A 20,409-nucleotide genomic window follows, 5' to 3' on the forward strand; every position below is an offset into this window, starting at 1 on the left:
TTTGTGTCTTCCTCAATTTCTTTCAGAAGTGTTCTATAGTTTTGAGGGTATAGATCCTTTACCTCTTTGGTTAGGTTTATTCCTAGGTATCTTATGCTTTTGGGTGCAATTGTAAATGGGATTGACTCAATTTCTTTCTTCAGTCTCATTGTTAATGTATAGAAATGCCACTGATTTCTGGGCATTGATTTTTTTTTTTTTTTTTTTTTGTATCCTGCCATGCTACCAAATTGCTGTATGAGTTCTAGCAATCTTGGGGTGGAGGCTTTTGGGTTTTCTATGTAGAGTATCATGTCATCGGCGAAGAGGGAGAGTTTGACTTCTTCTTTGCCAATTTGAATGCCTTTAATGTCTTTTTGTTGTCTGATTGCTGAGGCTAGGACTTCCAGTACTATGTTGAACAGCAGTGGTGAGAGTGGACATCCCTGTCTTGTTCCTGATCTTAGGGGAAAGGCTCCCAGTGCTTCCCCATTGAGAATGATATTTGCTGTGGGCTTTTCATAGATGGCTTTTAAGATGTTGAGGAATGTTCCCTCTATCCCTACACTCTGAAGAGTTTTGATCAGGAATGGATGCTGTATTTTGTCAAATGCTTCCTCTGCATCCAATGAGAGGATCATATGGTTCTTGGTTTTTCTCCTGCTGATATGATGAATCACATTGATTGTTTTACGAGTGTTGAACCAGCCTTGTGTCCCGGGGATAAATCCTACTTGGTCATGGTGAATAATTTTCTTAATGTATTCTTGGATCCTATCGGCTAGTAGAATTTTTGCATCCATGTTCATCAGGGATATTGGTCTGTAATTCTCCTTTTTGGTGGGGTCTTTGTCTGGTTTTGGAATTAAGGTGATGCTGGCCTCATAGAACGAATTTGGAAGTACTTCATCTCTCTTTCCAAACAGCTTTAGTAGAATAGGTATGGTTTCTTCTTTAAACGTTTCATAGAATTCCCCTGGGAAGCCATCTGGCCCTGGACTTTTGTGTCTTGGGAGGTTTTTCATGACTGCTTCAATTTCCTCCCTGGTTTTTGGCTTGTTCAGGTTTTCTATTTCTTCCTGTTCCAGTTTTGGTAGTTTGTGGCTTTCCAGGAATGTGTCCATTTCTTCTAGATTGCCTAATTTATTGGTGTATAGCTGTTCATAATGTTTTTAAAATCGTTTGTATTTCCTTGGTGTTGGTAGTGATCTCTCCTTTCTCATTCATGATTTTATTAATTTGAGTCTTCTCTCTCTTCTTTTTAATAAGGCTTGGCTAATGGTTTATCTATCTTTTGATTCTTTCAAAGAACCAACTCCTGGTTTTGTTGATCTGTTCCACAGTTCTTCTGGTCTCGATTTCGTTGAGTTCTGCTCGAATCTTTAACTCTCTTCAGCTGGGTGTAGGATCTATTTGCTGTTTTTTCTCTAGCTCCTTTATGTGTAAGGTTAGCTTTTGTATTTGAGTTCTTTCCAGTTTTTGAATAGATGCTTGTATTGTAGTGTATTTCCCCCTTAGGACTGCTTTTGCTGCATCCCAAAGATTTTGAACGGTTGTATCTTCATTCTCATTAGTTTCCATGAATCTTTTTAATTCTTCCTTAATTTCCTGGTTGACCCTTTCATCTTTTAGCAGGATGGTCCTTAACCTCCACATGTTTGAGGTCCTTCCAAACTTCTTGTTGTGATTTAGTTCTAATTTCAAGGCATTATGGTCTGAGAATATGCAGGGGACGATCCCAATCTTTTGGTATCAGTTCAGACCTGATTTGTGACCCAGTATGTGGTCTATTCTGGAGAAAGTTCCATGTGCACTTGAGAAGAATGTGTATTCAGTTGAGTTTAGATGTAAAGTTCTGTAGATATCTGTGAAATCCATCTAGTCCAGTGTTTCATTTAAAGCTCTCATTTCTTTGGAGATGTTGTGCTTAGAAGACCTTTCGAGTATAGAAAGAGCTACATTGAAGTCACCAAGTATAAGTGTATTATTATCTAAGTATTTCTTCACTATGGTTATTAATTTATATATTTGGCAGTTCCCACATTCGGGGCATATATATTGAGGATTGTTAAGTCCTCTTGTTGGATATATCCTTTAAGTATGATACAGTGTCCCTCTTCATCTCTCACTACAGTCTTCGGGGTAAATTTTAGCTTATCTGATATAAGGATGGCTACCCCTGCTTTCTTTTGCGGACCATTTGAATGGTAAATGGTTCTCCAACCTCTTATTTTCAGGCTGTAGGTGTCCTTCTGTCTAAAATGAGTCTCTTGTAGACAGCAAATAGATGGGTCCTGCTTTTTTATCCAGTCTGAAACCCTGCACCTTTTGATGGGGTCATTAAGCCCATTCAGAGTTACTATTGAAAGGTATGAGTTTAGTGTCATCATGATATCTATTCAGTCCTTGTTTTTGTGGATTGTTCCACTGAACTTCTTAAAAGGGAATTTTAAGAGTCCCCCTTAAAATTTCTTGCAGAGCTGGTTTGGAGGTCACATATTCTTTTAGTTCCTGCCTGTCTTGGAAGCTCTTTATATCTCCATTTTGAATGAGAGCCTTGCTGGATAAAGTATTCTTGGTTGCATGTTCTTCTCATTTAGGACCCTGAATATATCCTGCCAGCCCTTTCTGGCCTGCCAGGTCTCTGTGGAGAGGTCTGCTGTTACCCTAATACTTCTCCCCATTAAAGTCAGAGATTTCTTGTCTCTTGCTGCTTTAAGGATCTTCTCTTTATCTTTGGAATTTGCAAGCTTCACTATTAAATGTTGAGGGGTTGAACGGTTTTTATTGATTTTAGGGGGGGAGATCTATTTCCTGGATCTGAATGCCTGTTTCCCTTCCCAGATTAGGAAAGTTTTCAGCTAGAATTTGTTCAAATACATATTCTGGCCCTCTGTCCCTTTCGGCGCCCTCGGGAACCCCAATTAAACATAGGTTTTTCTTCCTCAGGCTGTCGTTTATTTCCCTAATCTATCTTCATGGTATTTTAATTGTTTGTCTTTTTTTCCTCAGTTTCCCTCTTTGCCATCAACTTCTATGTCACTCACTCGTTCTTCCACCTCGTTAACCCTCGTTGTTAGGACTTCTAGTTTGGATTGCATCTCATTCAATTGATTTTTAATTTCTGCCTGATTAGATCTAAATTCTGCAGTCATGAAGTCTCGAGTCCTTTTATGCTTTTTTCTAGAGCCACCAGTAGCTGTATAATAGTGCTTCTAAATTGGCTTTCTGACATTGAATTGTAATCCAGATTTTGTAACTCTGTGGGAGAGAGGATTGTTTTTGATTCTCTTTTGAGGTGAGATTTTCCTTTTAGTCATTTTGTTCAGTGCAGAGTGGCCAAAAACAAGTTGGATTGGGAAAAGGAGAAAAAGGAGAGATAGAAGGAAAGAAAAGAGGAAAAAAGAGAAGGAAAAAGGGTGGGGGAAGCAAACAGAAATTAAAAAGCAAAAACAAACAAACAAACACGGGAGTATCTTCTGTTTCTGTATACTTTAAGTCCCTTGACTTCCCCTGGAACTTGTCCGTCTAGCTGGTCTTCTGGGGGCGGGGCCTGTTGTGCTGATTTTCAGGTGTGAGCACTTGGGGGAGCTGCTCTGCCCCCTGCCTGGTGCAGGGCTCAGTGGGGTTTGTTTACCCCGTGAGGCCGCAGGAGGAACAACCGCAGTGGTGGCAGCCAGCTCTGGAGCCCTAGAGTCAGCTCCCGCAGTAACTACGGAGCCCTCCATCTGCAGGGCCTGAAGGCTCCGGGCAGGAGCGTCCTTGTGGTCCTGGGCCCTCCCGGCCTCTGCCTGTCCCGGGGGGAGGCCGGATCCTGGGCTGTGTCCCAGCGCCCTGTGCTCCGGGGCCTGTGCTGTTGGATTCGTGCTCCCGGTGCCGCAGCCCCCTCTGTGGAGCCGCCGCCCGAGCCCCTCCGAGCTGCTCCCGCCCCGCAGCCCCCTCCGCGGAGCCGCCCCCGAGCCCCCCGAGCTGCTCCCCCCGCGCAGCCCCCTCTGTGGAGCCGCCCCCGGGGCCCCCCGAGCTGCTCCGGGTCCCGCCGTGCGCTGCAGCCCTTAGGGAGCTCGGGGCACTCCCCCGGGGCGCAGGTCCCTGTTAGTGTCCCCGGAGCCCAAGGGCATCCCCGCCCTCCTGGGTCCTGCTCCAACTCCCTGCGAGCCCCTTTCCGCCCGGGAAGGTTGGTGCAGCTCCTGCTTCTCCGGGACGGGGCTCTCCTGTCCTGGGGACACTCGCCCGGGCCTTAGCCCGGCTCCTTGTGGGGCCCCTCCCCCTTGGAGGCCTTTTGTTTCTTTATTTCCCCCCCCCCCCCCCCCGTCTTCCTACCTTGATAGAAGCGCAAACTCTTCTCACTGTAGCGTTCTAGCTGTCCTCTTTAAATCTCAGGCTGAATTCGTAGATTTTCAGGATGATTTGAAGGTTATCTAGGTAACTTGGTAGGGACAGGTGACTGGGGGACCCTACTCTTCCGCCATCTTGCCCCTCCTCGATTTTTTTTTAATAGAAACTTTATATGTAGGAAATGGTGTGATGAATCATGTACCCATTTAGCTTTAGCAACTACATTTTTTTGTTTCACTTATCCCAAAGTGTTTTTACCTTAGTTTGCCTTGCTGAAATTCTTTCAAAGCAAATACGTGGCATCCTATCCTCTACCCACAAATACTAAAAAGATTTTTTTTTCCTTTGGTAACCCCTGTCCTACAAGATCAACAATCCCTTAATAGTTAAACTGCACTACTTGCATCAAATGTCCTACAGCTGTCTCATTCAAATCAGGCTCCAAACAAATCTATCACTGCCTTTGATCATTGCTTTTACTTGAGTTCTCGAAAATAGAACTGAGGCAAATATTGACTGGTAATGTTTACTCAGGAGGTGCAACTCCCAAGCAGCAATGGGGCGGGGGGAAGGGATGTAAAGAAGGAACAACAGAAAAATACACATAAGCTTATGTGTTGCTACTGCTTCACAAAGACCACAACTGGTTTCTGGGTCTGAATCATAGACCGTATATATGGGGGAGGGGGGAGGAGAGGAAGATTCCTCTGTGGGTTTGTTCTACCTTTTATCCCTCATTCATCAAAATCTACCTGAGTTAAACTCTATCACTCTTCAGATGGTTAGCTAATCCATTTGGCTGCTGGAGGTAAATCCCAATCTGTCATGCATTGTGGCCTTTCATCTGCACCCAGAAGCACTTGGAACCAGAAGTCTAGGCATGCAGATAAGCAGTGCAAGGTATAGGCCAGCATAGTGTTGGTCAGTGCCTGGAAGAGAGGTGACTCCAAGAGAATCAGAGGGCATACATCCAATGTGTGCTAGTGTTCAGGCTGCTTAAGACTCTTGTAATGGTACCCTTCCGACCAGTGTCCTGAATGCTTTAGAGAAACTTGTCTTTTAAAATGCCCTATGTTCTAGACTTGTTGGGTTCCCCCCGCCCCCGCCCCAGTATTTGACTTGTTCCTCTTTTCCCTGTATTTATTGTAAACTGGTAGCTGATGCTGCAAGTTTCAGATATCCTTTGATGAGAAGACTCTATAGGCGACCTGTACTTCCTATTGCATTGCATTTGGAAGTGCAATATCTGGCTGTTCCATTTATAGTGGTGCTGAGTCAATAATAGTTTCTCATTAGGAATTCAGCTCCTGGTTAACTGACAATTAAAAATCCAAATTCTGCATAACTCTCTATCCATACCCTTCACAATGTGACTTTGCTCTTCTTCCAATCAAGAGGTTTTATTCCTTGTTCTTAGAATCTGCATTGAGTTTAACTTGCTTTGGAAAATAGAATGTGGCAGAAACTGCCAGTTCAAGTTTAGTCTTCAATGAGATGTGCATTTTCATCCCTCCTTCACTGCTACTCTCATGAGCATGAGCCTGGGCTGTAGTGAGCCAACTGGAGACCAATATGTCCTGTCTTCCCAGTTGAGACCATTCTAGACCAGCCTTAAGTGAGCTGACCTCTTATAGAGAGCTACCTCTATAAAATGTATCTGAGACCAAAAGTATAAAAACACCATTAGGCAGACTTCCAGGATTCTTCAGAAAACTTGCCAATATTCAAAATATTATCCCTAGTCACATCTGCTAGACAAGGATGCCATCCCTAAAAGCCAGCAGAGATTCATAAGGTTAGAATCTATATGCCTAGGTGCTAGAGAAGGCATGCTGGTGGTGGCTTCAGTCTTATTTCCTTAGCCTCTAGCAAAATGCGTCCTGGAGTTTTGCCAATATTGTCAATAAGGATGGAAATCTGGTTTGAGCTGCACAGATATAATTGTTACAAGAGCCTGTATACCACATTTCTTGTTACTTTGCCATGCTTTTCCCAGCAATCTCAGCATCCTGGGGAATATCAAGAAGTGGGAGTCAGTGATTTCAAACCTTAGTATTCAATAACTCCCACCAGAATTCCCAAGGTGTGAATAGATGCTGTAGCTAGCCTTCTGCCAGCCCTGTCAACTTGTGTCTGTCATGCTTATGCTGTGGGAGAATTGGTAAATGGTATGAAGGTCTCAAAGCATAATGAGCTTATATTGTGCACATGTGGATGAGGATTAAAAACACACAACTTGCTCACTTAGGGCCTTGGGTAAGCCAGTCCCCCTGCAGGTACTGTCCTCTGGCTGACAGGCCCCTAATGGCCAGTCCAATTGCTTCCGAGGAAGTTTCCTATTGGCATTGAAATACAGATGATATTTCAGAATTCAATATTCTTGAATTGGCTCAGGAGTCCTAGAAGAATACCCCATTCATACCAAGGTGCTGGTCAAGTTTCCCTGGCTAATGGTGTTAAAGAGATGAGGAACCCTAGAACTCTAGCAGATGGTTTTGTCCCTGTCTAATTTCTTAGAGGCTACTGAAATAAGATTGGGGTTTTGGATAAGTGGCAGCTCAAATGTAGGCCTAAGATTGCTAAAACCCTATTCTCTAGTTAAGAGGGATCTTTTCTCTGAAAGATGGTAAGAGGACTTCTCATTATAGCATCTTGGGAAATGAACGTAGCAGTCTGGAATCCTATTAAATTTTGGTAGATGCTACAAGCCTGCTAGACTCACTCGAGGAGGGAAGTTCATTGGGTCAGTTCCACTGAAGTCTGCCTTTTCTCTAAAGGAAGACTTTAAACTAGCTGACAAGTAGCATGCTTTATTGAAACAAGTGAATGTTCTGAAGTCAGGGCCAGGTTTAACTCCCTTCCTTGCTTTTTAGTATGTGAACTTTAAGTTTCTTAATCTGAGCCTCATATCTACAACATCTTCGTAGATAATGTATTCATTCTGAATTGAGCCTTTATCTTCAAATGGTATTAAAAGTATCTAAAACTCCAGAAAGACTAGTGATGAACCTAAAGATCCCATTGGAATTTTATGGACTAATTAAACATTGTTGGCTATCCTTATTTAAGTCAAAAGGACAAGCCCTATCCTGGTAACTACTTTTATAGTGGTTTCAACCTCAAAATAAAAATATCAATAGAACAGAACAGACCAAAAACCACCTTTTGTGATATAAATTAATTCCCGATGTCAGACATCACAAATCAATGGACAATACAAGGATTATTCAATTAGTGATAGTTACAATAGAATAATTGAGAATGTTTAGCAGGTCTTGTTTTATACTCTAAAACTTCAGAGTGATACATAAAAACAGACCAGAGAAATTAAAATGAAACAGGTATGCTTATAAATGTGAAAGGTGTTTTCTGAACTTTAACAAAAAAATAGAAAATTGATCTAAGGATGGCAGGGAATTTGTACAGTAAATATGCTGTGGTGTAGTGAGACAGGGTATGCTTTGGTTACAAATATTCCCAAAATCATCATGGCTTAACACAAATGTTTGACTCCTTTATATTGAGGGTTGAGTGGCCCATCTGAGAAATTACTTAGGAACCCATGTTCCTTCTGTCTCAGCTCTCCTGTGATAGCTGTGATTCCTATCTGGAATGTGTATATTCCACAGGTATGGAAGAAAGTTCCTCAGATTTTATGGCCAAACCTAAAGTAGTAAATGTTAGTGCTACTGAAGAGGTTGGACAACACACTGTTGTCAGTGACAAAAAGCTTATATCAAAATATAAGTAAACTACAACAAACACAGTTTAGTTCAGCTGGGGTATTTCTGCAGCAAGACTTCTCTGGTGGAAAATGCATATCCTAGTCTGACATAAGCTTATTAATTCATCATGGACTGATACTAGAGTTTGTATAATGGCATTGGTGTGTGGATCAGACTTAGTAGCACTGGTGCATATCACTTTTTCCACAGTTGTACCAGACCTAGTCATGGCTCCCACTTCACTGTAAGAACCCAGAAAACATTGTATCAGATGATATCTGTTCCCAAATCATATTTGGTTTTCCACTCTGGACACAAGGCTACAAAGGGACAATATTTTATCTTTAGTTATCTAAAAATCAGACAAGTGACATCCATGACAATGACAGAGTAAAGCCCTCCATAAAAACAATAGCACTATCTTCCATAAATAAGAACAATGGGAAAAACTTGTCAAATGACTTCAGAACCTGGAAATCTTGCAATTCAAGAAAAAAAATATAATGGCAAACTTTATCTTAAAATGTCCTATTCCTTTCCACCACCCTTCTTAACCCCAGCTCTGTAGTAAACTTGAAAATCAGCAGACTGACAGTCACGAGAGAACAGAATAGGATTAGAACTCTTTCAAAGCTTGATGTCTGAATTATCACTATCTGTCCTGTGTGGTGGTTCAGTGGAAGACCCCATTTATAATCCTGTCTGTATTTGACCTGACTCCATGGTTACCTAGAATAAAAAGCTTTTTCCTAGAGGAATTTATCAAACAATCAGAGGTTAATAGTTAAACATCTCAGTTACCTGAGATGGTGGATAATAGTTGGGGGAAATGATAAGCTAACCTAACCAGAAAGCTTAAGAGGAAAAGCCAGAAATTATATGCCTAGAGGGGCTTTGGAAAGCTCCAATATGTTCCTAGGAATACAAGAAGGTCACATACATATGGCTGCGCACATGCCAGTAAATACCTGTGAGACTTGAAGAGCCTTTTCTCCCTGACGTTGAAGCTCTGCATAAGTAGGAAATGAAGGCTAAGGCCGTTTTCAACTGCCTGGCTGAGTTCTGAAGGCATGTCCTAACATATGCACAGAGCTTCTTAGTAAAAATTAGACTCTTGGTCGCAGGTATTTAAGGAAAATTGTGCAATCAATAGTTAATCACTTAGCTAACTGGATAGACTTCAGTGGTCACATGACAAAGAATACTGATCTTAATAAAGATACTAATTAAGCAAATAACAATAACCCTGGGGAGAATCTTATCTTCAGAGTTGTCACTGATTGCCTGAAAATTGCCTGATTTTTCAACAAAGTTGAAACATAAAATCCAAGCAACCACAAGAAAAATGCAGTCAACAGAAACTGTCCTGGGGAAACCCAGATATTGAACATATTGGACTTTAAATCAGCTATTAAATATAGGACTCATCATAGAGAGGACTCAAATAGAAAATACAAATAGATTTTCTAAAAGACCCAAATAGTAATTCTTAAAGTATAGTGATAGCAGGGGTGGGGGGGTGGGGTGGGAACACTTCAAATTTGCTGTTGAACAACTCTGAACAGAAGTTGGTGAACTTGATCAAAGATCAATTAAAGATATGTCAAAATATCCTAGAATTAGAGGTTGTAGGTAACAATCCTGTGAATATACTAAACTGAATCGTATAGTTTAAAAGGGCAAATTTATGCTATGTCAATTATCTCGATTATAAAAACCTTAATGGGCCAGGGACCACTTACCACCAAGTACAACCAGTAAACAGACATCCTCAGCTGCATGAGAATGAATGTAAAACCTGAAGTGAGCTATGGCTATCCAACTTGTGTGCTTATACTTCGTGCTGGTGGGATAGGTCCAAGCTGATAGGATGTTTCTGAGAGGCAGTTGGGCAGAGTCGACTATCAGGGTTGTTCTCATTATTAGCATAATAACTTTACCTCTTAGAAGTTGAGTCTGAACATAACAAACACTGGAGAAATCTATTCTTAAAATGTGTATATATAGCTTGGAAAAATGCTAAGATACTAAATACTTAACTATGCCTTTCTTGAACAAACCGTAATACAGCCACTAGGTGGGATATGGTCCAGTATAAGCTATAGAAAAATACTCGCTTGAAAATCAGAATAGATCCATCAATTATACTGATCTTATAATTGCCACTCGTATTTTCTAACTGCATAATGAAAGTAGTATGTAACTTCTAACTTTGAGTGTCTTTTATGAACATACTTAGACTTTAAAGAGAACAAAACCAGGGATTTAGCATAAATTCCATGGTCCTGGCATGTTTCTAATATCACAACTTATCTTGCTGCCACTAAGCTAACATTTAGCTCTCTAAATCTTTGTATATGAATATTAAAAGGTCCTAGAGGATCCTAACCTGTGTTTTCTTCTTACACTGATCTTGAGACTTCTTAAAGAAAGCCATGCTTGTTTAAGAATGATTAGTCAGTGAACCTAAAATGCTGTGATGACTTGGACAGTTTCAAGTGGCCTTCCGAGGGAGATTTCACAGATGACAAAATATTTCCCCATGCAGTGGGGTAGGCACCACCAAAATCAGTTGGATGGAAGGGATTGTTAGAATGGATTGAGTCCAGACTCCTCAACTTGCCCTGTAAATGGAGAAAAGACTAACATAGAAGCTGTAGTAAGATGAGGTTCCATTACATATTTTATTAACCAGATGTCCAAGATCTTTGGAATCCGTGAAGCAGATGTCCTGGGGAAGTAGTTCACTTGGCTATGCATTTGTTTGTCTGAATGCTGGGTGGAAGTCTGGGTGGGAGACAAATAGCTTCTTATACTTGCCTTTGAATCATGTGGTTCCGTGGACAAAGTCTTCTATGGAGGATCTAGGCTCTGGTATCACATCTTTGCAGATGGCTAGATACCATCAACTTCTGACTTCAGTAGTTAAATAGTCCTGTCCCTGAATGAAATTTTGGGAAATTCTCACTGATACATAATATTTGAGTAAGGCTTTTCCCCTAACCTTTCCTTTTCTGAAACCTAACCTCTTATATACTACATGTGTGGACTTGCATTTGTGCTTTCAAGATCCTTGGGGAGATGTCCTTATATACTGAGCTCCTATATCCTAGATTAACCACTTCAGAGGAAATGGCTATCTTAAGCCACCAAATTCCAAGGACTTTTTCTCTGTACTTTAAATAGTGAGTAAATTCCTGTCCCTCAAGAATTTGAGATCTTTGGGAAGGTGGGACTTTCCGTTGGAAGATGGGCCTTAGTTTTTTCAAAGCCCTAGAAAATTGGTCTTTTGACAGATCCAAAGATCAAACAATAAACCTGATGCCCCCCACCCCCATAGACCTTTCCTTATTCTCGGTTTCTTGGATGAGGGTTGCCACCTTCTCTCCTCGGACCCAGCAGATGGATGAAAGAGTCTCCAAGGCTGGCATTTCCAATGTTTTCAATTAAGGCCTGCCTCTAGGTTTACGTCCCCCCCCCCCCCCACACACACACACACACATTTGGGAAGCCAATAGTTGCCTATTTTCAGACTTCGTGGGCTGGTCTCCAGTCTCTAGGTGAGTAGAATTGTGAAAAGCATTCTCCCTAGGCAACACGCAGATCAGTCTAGGGTGCATTTGAGCTTAGCTATCAGCATACCAAGTATGTATCAAGTATTATAGGATCTACAGTGATGTACACTAGATACATACTATCAGCATGCTGAGATTTGAGAAATCACTGGAATGAATAGAACATAATATACAAGTGGACAGGGCAAGGCCTGGTCTGAGTATGCATAACCAAGCCTGATTCTGGTAGCCAAAGATCAGAGTTAGGACCAAAGAGTTACCAAGGCTTACATCCAAAAAATCATATTAATCAAAGCCCATGAGTTGGAGTCTGAGACTAAACCACAAATAATACCATGATCTTCCAAAAAGATTCAAGAATGTACAAAGTGCAGGAGCTATAGACTGGCTTGGACAGTGTCCAACAACCTACTGGTTTGTCTCAAAACATGCTGTGTACTCTGACCCTGTACTTCATATCCATCAGAGTCCAGCCAAGAAAACATACCAAAGACTATACCTGATTCACAAGGTGATAATGAGGAATCCTATTTAGTTCATCATAGTAAAGCTGTTATAAGGGCTGAAAAGCCAAATGGGAAATTTGAGGCCCCTCAGTTTAGTAGCAGAGGAAGTCTCTACCATCTCTGTGGCAGGAGGGGCAATGGGTAGAGGTGGTATTACCAGAGCCCAAGGGGCACAATTCCAGTGGGAACTAGAACCAGAGATGGGAAGTGGGCAGATGCCACCCAAAACAGATAAGAGGTAAAGAAAGGCACTGGCTGCTTTCCGGCTTTCCTCCCTTACCCCAGTGCTGCCTCCTGGACGAACCTCAGCTAGAAGCTAGTTTGTTAGGAACCAGGGAAATATTGCTCAACAGTTGACCCTTACTGATGGGGAAGGTAGAACACTGCAAGAATGGATCTATGCCTTTTATCTAGAAAACTCATCAGGATGGACGCAGGCCACCTTCTAAAGTCCGGCTTTCCTCTTTACTAGGACTATATTCCTGCCAGATTAACCTCCTCTACTCTTATTACTCATGGAGGAGGTTTTAAACTAGGTCTATCTAGTCTCCCAGTCTCTTCCAGCCCCTGGCTAACATGGAATTGCTCACCAGAGAAATTATCTGTTCATTTCTCTGGAGAGAAAGCCCCAAAGTGGGCTTACTAGACTGGATTGATGTCCACTGTCAATCCAATGAGAGGAGACTATGTATTCCCCCTTCCACACCTCTCATTCTTTCTGCCCAGCCTTTGACAATCCCTGACAGAGAATCCCATTGCTGCTGTGGATGAGGGGCTAGAATCCACCAAAACAATACATAACTGACTTCTGCCCACTTCATAAAACTTGTCTATCTGTCCTTTATCTCCCTACTGCTATAGTATAGAATCTCCTCTGATTTGACCAACCAATAAAAATTCTTAAGTAGTGATAAGCCCCAGGAGCTTAATAGACGGGAGATTGTGGTCCAGTGAGTCAAATGATCTTGACTAAAGACACAAGTATTCAGAGGTTACCAAATATTTCTCCATGCCTGCCTCTTTGGAAATCAACTAGATATTTTTCATTCCATTTATTGATATTTTAAAAACCTTTTAAACCTGAAATAAAAATCGTCTAGTTGAGCCATGTTGTAAGAGTAGACCCCTTCTATTCTCCCAACTCTCCTTACCTTGGAGTGAGAAGAAAGGACAACATGCACCCCACCTCTTCCCGCCCAGACCTGTTTGGGCCCCATCTCAAAAGGCCAATTTCCATCCTAAGATAGACTTAGTGGATGTGATCAAGTGTTTGACTGGCAGTTCAGTCAGTCTTTTGATATCTTGTCAGTTCTCAGGCTCTGAGAGGATCCAGGAACTGCTTTTCTGTTGTCGATGGCATGATCTTAGAACTCAAGGCACCAGTGCTGCAATTGTTATTTGGGCTTCCCAAAGACCATGCATAGCATGCCTATCTGCCCTTGAGAGCTCTAACACCACTGGGATTGCATGTTAATTTGGCCCAAATTGTATTAGACTGAACATAATGTACACCCTATTTCTCTCAGCCTCCTTCAAAACTAGAACCTTCAAGGACCCAAGAAATGGATTAAAGCAATATTCCCAAGGGTGTGGCATATGCTATCTGTGTCACAGAAATGGGGAGGAAAGCTAAGAATAGTGTACGTGATCTCTCAAATCTAAGTGCTGTGCTTCTTAGTAGTAGGTGGTCAAAATAGTTGTATTTTACCTTAGGAAGGATATTCCAGCTTGCCTCCAGAGTATATACCCCTTAGAACTTACTAATGTAGTAATCTCATGTCTTTATAGGGCTTATCTGCCTTTATGGGGCTACTCCTGTTCACTGGGTCCAGTTAGCATTGTTACCAAGACAGTAGACCAGTGTTCTGGAGGATGTCAAGATTTCTGTCCATCCCAGCTGTTGTAACAGCATGAAAAAAAAGACATTGTCTTGTGGCAACAGTTTGCTCATCTTTTACTGACAGGCTTCTGAAAAAATGCATTTTACATATTAATAGCTACATACAAGTGTCAGTTATGCTGATGTCCCATAAACATTTGGCACACCAGCTGTGATTAGATCTATATTACTTAGATGTGGCTGGTAACAGGCATTTTAAATTTATCTGGCTTTTGTAAGGATCAGAAAAATGGAGTGATAACAAACCGTTGCCCCTACAAACAAGGTGTTTGGTACTAATCACTCTAATCCCTCCAGCGAAGCTGTGTTCTTGATAACCCATCCCAATATCCAAATGTTTAAGATGGTGATACAATTTCAGGGAATTCTACTTGGCCTTGTCTTCCCTACCTTCATATCTCTTACTGGTCAATGAGCCAAAATGAGTTAATAAACTATTCTATCAAAATCCTTCACTCAAGGAACTGTGGAAAAACAGGATGAACTTGCTGAACCACTGACCTCACTGCGGCATGAATGTGAACTAGGACTCTATCTCCTGGTTTTCATAAACCTAATGCTAATATGAAGCCCATCATGATGTTTGGATTTCCCTGACACTTTCAGTCTGTAGCTAGTGTAAAACCCTAAAATGGCTCTCTATCCTTTTAAAGAATTAGAGAAATACTTACTTTTGATGATATTGTAGGCCTTTGCTCAAGAAGACTCCTTCTCCTTAAATATTACCTATGGCTGAGACCTGAAAATTGCATAGACTTTCATTATACTGACATCAGACTTAATTTTTAGCCCTTAAACACTTTTTCTAGTTGTATGAATGAGGAAATACCTTTATTGCCCATCTATTTCCCCTCTAAAATGCCATGGATTAGCCAGTGCCACAGATCTCTGTGGATTAAGATATCCTGAGGACCACTTAGACCTTGCTGTTTGTTACAGCAATTACCATCAGATGTGAAGTCAGGAGGTAAAATGCTGCCTCCTGACCAGTGTATAATCCTCCTATCCTCACTGATGCTAGAAACCTAATTGCGTAGCAGCATCTCCTGTCAAACTTTAATTATAAAAGACCATTTACCAATGATGTTGTCTCCCTAATGGATTCTTTTATTGCCTTGTCTCTTAGAAGAGCCCAGAGGACACTACCTCCTTATTTAGGTGGGAGGTTCTCTGATCTTGGGGAAAAATTCATTGTAACCTCCTCCCTGTACCTTTTGATTCCCTTTCTTAATATTCTGAACCAGTTCAAGTATTTCCTTTCTTTTCTTTTTAATAAACTTATTTTTTATTGGTGTTCAATTTGTCAGCATACAGAATAACACCGAGTGCTCATCCCATCAAGTGCCCACCTCAGAGCCCGCCACCCAGTCACCCCCACCACCACCCCCCGCCCACCTCCCCTTCCACCACCCCTAGTTCATTTCCCAGAGTTAGGAGTCTTTCATGTTCTGTCTCCCTTTCTGATATTTCCTTCTTGTTGCTATATATAGGTCAATATTTCCAAGCTTCAAAAGAACCCTCTAAACAACTGATTAGGATCCTCTCCAGATATCCTAGCCAGGATATTAGGTTCTGAGTCATGAAAGTGTTCTCATGTCATACGTTCCCTTACCCAGCCTCATGTTCTCAGCCCCATACCTCCAAACATCCTCAAGCTATACTTCCATGTTCTTACAGGTCTTACAGTGTGAATTTATCAGGGCTTGCAACCATTCCTCTTAGGACAGAAACTGGATTCCTGCTTTGCACCTGACCCTATTTATTTCCCTTGAGATAATCATAAGAAAGAGGTGAATTTTTAAGCATGTAACCTCTTCCAAAGTATCTGTCTTATATTTTCATGATCTTCAGGCAAGAAGCTGCTGCTGCTTTCCAGCAGGGGGTGGGACTACTTCTCTAAGTTTGGAGGATTTAGATATCAGGTTTTGATTATTGGGTATCCACCCAAATGTACCCATCCTGGATTGCAGGGCCCCACTTTTTGCCCTACCAAGGCTTTTAATCTAGATAAAGGAGACCTATCAAGTCCTCACATCCAACGTCATTTGTATCTCAAATACAAATCCTCAGCCTGATTTATCAATGTGGTCTGTCCTCTAGCTACAGGAAATGAAGATTTCCTTAAAGTCAATGAAGTATTCTTTTACAACCTGTCCTGAGTTGATAGTAATCTATCGATCTATCTTCAAGGTTTCTAAATCAGTTTTTTTAAGCCCAGCTCTTCTACAATCCTTAACTTTCATTATGTGATACAGTTTACGTACTAGAGCCACTGCATTACCCAGCGCTTCCCATTCTACCTGTACCTCCAGCCAAGGAAGGGACGAGTCTTAAATGGTGATGCTACAGGGTCTTGGTTCTGCAGATATCTCTGAGAAACACAAAGGAGATCTTCTAGAATCCTCTCTGTATGAAGAATGGGGCATTTATCTGGGGCATTTATCCACAAGTCCCGCTATACATTGGTGGATATATTCCCTGAGTTTAACACCCCTCACTTCCAAAATGTGATTCCACACATGCTGAGCTGACTTCAGGGGCTTCTGGGAACAGAAAGCACAAAGACACATAGCTCACTTGTGGCCTGACATCGTCAGCATGAGTTCAAGTTCATTTAGAAAGGGTCCAAAGCATCTGCAGCCAAAATTAGCAGTAAGCCATGGGAATGTGACTCAGAAAAGGACATGTTCCAGTCAGGAAAAGGGGGAAAATAACTCGACTGACTTCTCAGTATTGTCAGACCGTCCTGAGATTCTATATAATTTGACCATTCACTCAGAGAGAAAGGAAGAATTGATCTTTTGTCTCACATGAGTCAGAGGCTGGTTCCATGCAGCCTACCCTTACATCCCATTCCCACATGCCTGGGCACTAAGCAAAGATCTGGGACATCCTATGTCTCCGCCCCTATCTGACTAAGGAAATCCAGGGGCAGGAGATAAGGTGTTTGCATGAATGTGATACAACACGCTGTTAGGTTATATCCTTGTGAAATCAGCTGCTAGAACAAAGGACAGATGAGACAAGAGACCCAAGCAGCATGCAACAGGTGTCTGCATGCTATGTATGATATATTAGATGGGCAAAGATCGGTAAGAATGTTGATTGAACAAAAGACACTTTACAGATACGACCTAAAGGACACACGATCACTACCTCACCAATCAGAACCAGAACCCAATAATTCAGACTATATGCAGTTACAAGAACACATGAGATGTTTAAATCTTAAGATTTTATTTATTCATGAGACCTACAGAGAGGCAGAGGGAGAAGCAAGCTCCATGCAGAGAGCCCAGTGTGGGACTTGATCCTAGAATTCCGGGATCACACCCTCAGTCAAAGGCAGATGCTCAACCGCTGAGCCACCCCGGTGTCCCAAGAACACATGAAATGTTTATAAAATACCTGACATCAGGCCACAAAGTTTCAACAAACTTCATGGCACTGCCATCACCCTGCCTTGGTCTGTTTATCCCAGAAATAAGGCTGAAAAAACAACTTGGGTTCAAGTGACTTGTGATCACTAGGAGCAAAAGGGGGCAGGGGAACAAGAAAAGGCAATAAAAATCCTAATTTAGCGAGGGAGACTCAACCCCACTGGGGGCCTCTGAGGAACCTTAGATCATGTGCTGCTGGTGTGCCTCTGCAGCATGGGAGGCCAGAGAAAATATCCATTACCACCCAGTCCTATTGACTTGAGGGCTGCCCCCAAGAGCATCAGGTCTGTCACTCTGAACTACTCTTCCTGCAAATTGAATGAATTCTCAGGTTTCATAGAAAGCTGTGGGGAATTGGAAAGAAGTGAGATAGGACATGATTAGCATGAAATTAGTTGGGCTAAGGGGATGGAGTTGGGCTGCCAAAACTTTCTGCTACATACAGATCAGCTTCTCTGACCCAAGTTTTGTTATCTTCATGGATTTCAACTTCATACCCACATGTTAGGAATCTAGGAACCATTGATAAATTCTTGGTCTAAGAACAAATCCTAATGTAAGGTAGAAGATACTAGAAATGAAAGATAAGTGCTGCCATAAATCAAAACTTACGGGATACAGAAAATGAAAATTTAAACTACTTTTGGCACTTTCTATGTCTGAACAAATGCCACTTCTACCTTTTTTGGGTTTTCTCTGTGTATACACACACACACACGCACACACACATAACCACATGTATACAATAACAGAACCCAATGAAATAGAAAGCAGTGATTCTGTGGCAAGGCCAAGGAAATAGAAACCTGGCAAAACATGTGAGTAGGTTCTGTTGGTACCTACTCATATCCCTCAGCTCTTAACACATCGGTGAGCATAGGCTAATCTCCACCTGCCAGTGTCACATTGCTACCTGAAGTCTCTCCCCAAAGCCATATAAGAGCCCTTTGTCTTTGCATAGGGCAGCCCTTACATGCTGGGGAATTAACACATCTCTGAAGTTAGTCTGTAAAACATCCCAATGTTTGCACCTCAGACAGGATGCCTTCAGAATTTCCATGTAAGATTAGCTCTAGTCATTCCCAGTGGTAAAAGCCTTAGTAATATATCACATATTGGCTGCTTTCTCTGGTCTCTCCCCACTCTGCTCACTGGTATTTCCCAAATTTACTTGTACCCAAATTCTTAGGGTCTACTTTTGGGAAAACTAAAAATAATTGGTCAAAAAGATGCTCCAAGTAAACATTTGGATTTTTGAAATGGAATGTAATTACAGATACATAATAAGAATTTTATGAGCCACTTTATGCCAATTTTGAAAACTTGGATAACACGAACATTTCTAGAAAAACAGTATTCACCATAACGAATCAAGAAATAACTTATCTGAATAGCTCCATAAATAAACTCAGGCTGTTTCTTAATTAAGCTTTCTCAAATGGTTAACTCCAATCTTACAAAGTCTTCTAGAGAAAGGGATCTTTCTCGACTTATTTCAAAGCCCAAATAATCTTATTTATGAAACTAAGGATAGCACAGAAAGAAAATTGGGGGCTGGTACTCACAATCTCAAATAAGACTAGAGTTAATGGAATCTAGCAACATAGACACACATGAAACAGTGTAAAATGGACTTTTCAGGAATATGTTTGCTTCAGAGCTGGCATATCCATCAAAGTCTAACAAAAAAAAAAAATTGCCCTTGCTTGATATATCCAGAGTGTTTTCTAGTAGATTTGACTTTAATATGGGTGATGGAAAACTGGAAAAGCTTAACAGGGATATTGAAGCAGCCCAGAAATTAACAAGAGTATATACTTCATAATTTTGTTCTGATTGTTTTAGAGCCATATATAATCTGAAAGATTGTTTCCTAGGGTAGGAGGAAGCTTTCTCAGGTGAAAGAAATGTTCTACTTCTTGCCCAGGAAAGTGGGTAGGGATAAACATGCCAAATCATCCTCCTACACTTAAAAGGTGCACACAATAAATGCATATATTCTAGCTCAAATTTTAAGTAAATTAACAAATCTTTAGTTGAAGAATGCCATTGGCTTTTACTTCAATGAACCTACCAATTCATTTTGTGACCACAATACCCAACCCCTTGGCTACCTCTCCAGAATTGCTCAATTCCTTGTTTTCATATTTTTTAACCATAATGTATTTGTGGCTTTTCAGGCTTTTATGTAAACTACTATAGTACTTCTGTGGCTTATTCAAGGTGATATTTATCCATGCATTTCCCCATAAATTATTCACCAGTTTGTTCCAATTTGTAAGTTGTGAAGGTTCATACATTTTCTTGTGGACTTTGGGTTCAGATGCTTGCTTTTATGATAAGTGTTGCTTTGAACATTCCTGGACAACTCTTGTACCGGTATACAATATCTCCTTACAGGAGTAGATCTCTCAAGGGTATATATCTGGAAGTGGATTTAGAGCCTGGATATTTTTAACTTTGTTTTTCTGAGGTTTCAGCATGAATTCTGTGTTACCAGTAGGAAATAATTATTTCCTTTTGTTCCATATCCTTGCCAACTCTTAGTTATAGGCAAAAAAAAACTTTAAATTAGACAAAACCACAATGGCATAATACAAGAATCACTTTAATTTTCTTAATTACGTATGTGAAAACATGCTCAACTTTATATGAATAGTTTTTGCTAAGGTCTCATGGTAGATCTTTAACCTTATTTTTTTAAGGCTCTGATTTCTAGGAGTTCTTCATATGCTTTGAATACTAATCTTTTATTGGCTCTAGGACTAAAATCTTCTTCCCAGTTGTACCTTTTCCTTTCACTCCTTCATGTCCTTTGTACATAAATTCTTAATATTTCATGGACAATACTTGTATATTTAGGAAACCTTTTCTTAAGTCACAAATATCTTATTTTCTCAATTATAAAGTTCTGCCTCAGACTTAAGTATTAACCTCACACTGGTCACA

General features: G+C 41.0%; 2 long non-coding RNA genes across 2 annotated transcripts in view; one reads left to right on the forward strand and one right to left on the reverse strand.

Moving 5' to 3' along the window:
• Positions 1–20,409, forward strand: part of LOC144316894 (uncharacterized) — a 155,674-nt gene that overhangs the window by 19,062 nt on the left and 116,203 nt on the right. The gene's annotated exons all lie outside the window — the stretch shown is intronic.
• Positions 10,705–14,761, reverse strand: LOC144316893 (uncharacterized). Its single transcript, XR_013382725.1, has 2 exons — positions 14,692–14,761; positions 10,705–10,980 (listed from the first exon to the last, which is right to left on the reverse strand). It is a non-coding gene; the product is annotated as an uncharacterized LOC144316893 (long non-coding RNA).

Source organism: Canis aureus, chromosome 7 (genome assembly GCF_053574225.1).
Source record: "Canis aureus isolate CA01 chromosome 7, VMU_Caureus_v.1.0, whole genome shotgun sequence".
Lineage (NCBI taxonomy): Eukaryota > Metazoa > Chordata > Mammalia > Carnivora > Canidae > Canis > Canis aureus.